This window comes from Stegodyphus dumicola, chromosome 8, assembly GCF_044657685.1.
Source record: "Stegodyphus dumicola isolate Sdum_Otavi_A_Nest chromosome 8, ASM4465768v1".
Classification (NCBI taxonomy): Eukaryota; Metazoa; Arthropoda; class Arachnida; order Araneae; family Eresidae; genus Stegodyphus; species Stegodyphus dumicola.
The window spans coordinates 11,384,455-11,385,981 of NC_140775.1; the positions used below are offsets into that span (position 1 = coordinate 11,384,455).

The 1,527-nt window shown below is 36.1% G+C and overlaps 1 non-coding gene across 1 annotated transcript; it reads left to right on the top strand.

Annotated features, from left to right (window-relative positions):
• The first annotated feature begins 1,424 nt into the window (after positions 1-1,424).
• LOC118197020 (U6 spliceosomal RNA) lies at positions 1,425-1,527 on the top strand. Its single transcript, XR_004759497.2, has one exon. It is a non-coding gene; the product is annotated as a U6 spliceosomal RNA (small nuclear RNA).

Below are 1,527 nucleotides of genomic sequence, written 5' to 3' on the forward strand. Positions count from 1 at the left end.
CGAACGGGCTGGCGGCATGGGCACTTTCGTGGTTTTTCCCATGTGTAATATGTATAAGAGTCAATTTCCAGTTTCCCTTAGAGAGTTCTCCACGAAGGCATCCCTCCCTTTAGGTAGATAGCCCTCGTGCGCTTTGCCATAATTGAATAATCCTAATCCATCCATGTTTCTAGTTGATTTTTGGTATTCTGTGAAGATCACCACCCTAGAAAGATGGTATTCAGTGCAAGCGTTTGTTTATACCCATAGAAATGCCTGTCACTTTTGGAAGTGATCGTCTTAAGGAGATGGTCGCCAATCGTTTATGGGCTACTAGATGGTCCGGCTCTGAGTAGGTTACGGATTGGTGCATTGTAAAATGCATTAAATCCTCTCTAATACGATCATCCACGTTTCTAATTATTTTGGTCTTTGGTGGAAGTGGTCGTCTTAAAGAGATAATGCTCGGTACAAGTGTTAATTTCTACTCTGAGAAATTATTTTGGAAGAGGTCGCCGTAAGAGGGTTTATTGCATATTAAATGTTTAAATCCAGATCGCGTGGTTATAGGATCCATTTTAATAAGATTTTAAAATTTTAGTAAAATAAAAAATCTGAAAGGTTTCAGATTTTAAATTACGTCCAAAGGGGCCTTTTTTTAAACATTTTGTGTGTTACCTTTATTTATTAAATATCATATTCTTCGCACTTAAACCATAAAATTCAGTTCAAGAGCAGTATCGCAAAATAATTTTAAATTGAGACATTTTTAGAATTTCCAATTCACAGTCTCACGCGCTGGAGATAAAAATGTTTTTTCTGTACAACATTGCCATGCCTAGCTTTGAAATTCTTGAGTTTGTTAATCAAAAATTCGTTACAAAATATAAAATCGATAATAAAACAAATCCCAAATTTCAAATTTGGGCTTCCAGTTGCCCATATTCGCAGTAGGATTACGTCATTCGAAACTCGATGGCTCTAGGTACCGTTGTTTTATCACAATATTTGGTGGCAACAGTTTGAAAAGTGAAACGGACATTCAGAGTGATTCGACGCAAAGTCGCAAAATGAAAACATTAGTCCCTCAGGGACTAATAATTTTGAAATAAACCTCTTAATTTTAATAACTGTGGTATTCTTGTTTTCAAACTTAAGTGCAAAATTAAACAATTGTTTCCTGTGCAGATGCGTTACTTTTAATTAAAATCAAATGAGAAAAAAAAATTATGCAAAAATTAATTAGGTAAAAAATTTAGTCCTATTGTTATCGCAAACCGTAACTTGAAATTGCATCTACAACTGTTTCTTATACCAAAGCTCAGGATGAATTAGTTTTCTGTTGTGTGTCAATAAATGTTTCACGAAACCGCAGCTTAAGGCTTAACTACATGCGGTGCCAGGAGAGTAATTACTAAAGACCTGACAATGACCGACACTGGATGTTACTCGCTTCGGCAGTATACTAAAATTGGAACGATACAGAGAAGATTAGCATGGCCCCTGCGCAAGGATGACACGCAAAATCGTGAACAAGGAGGTTTCTAA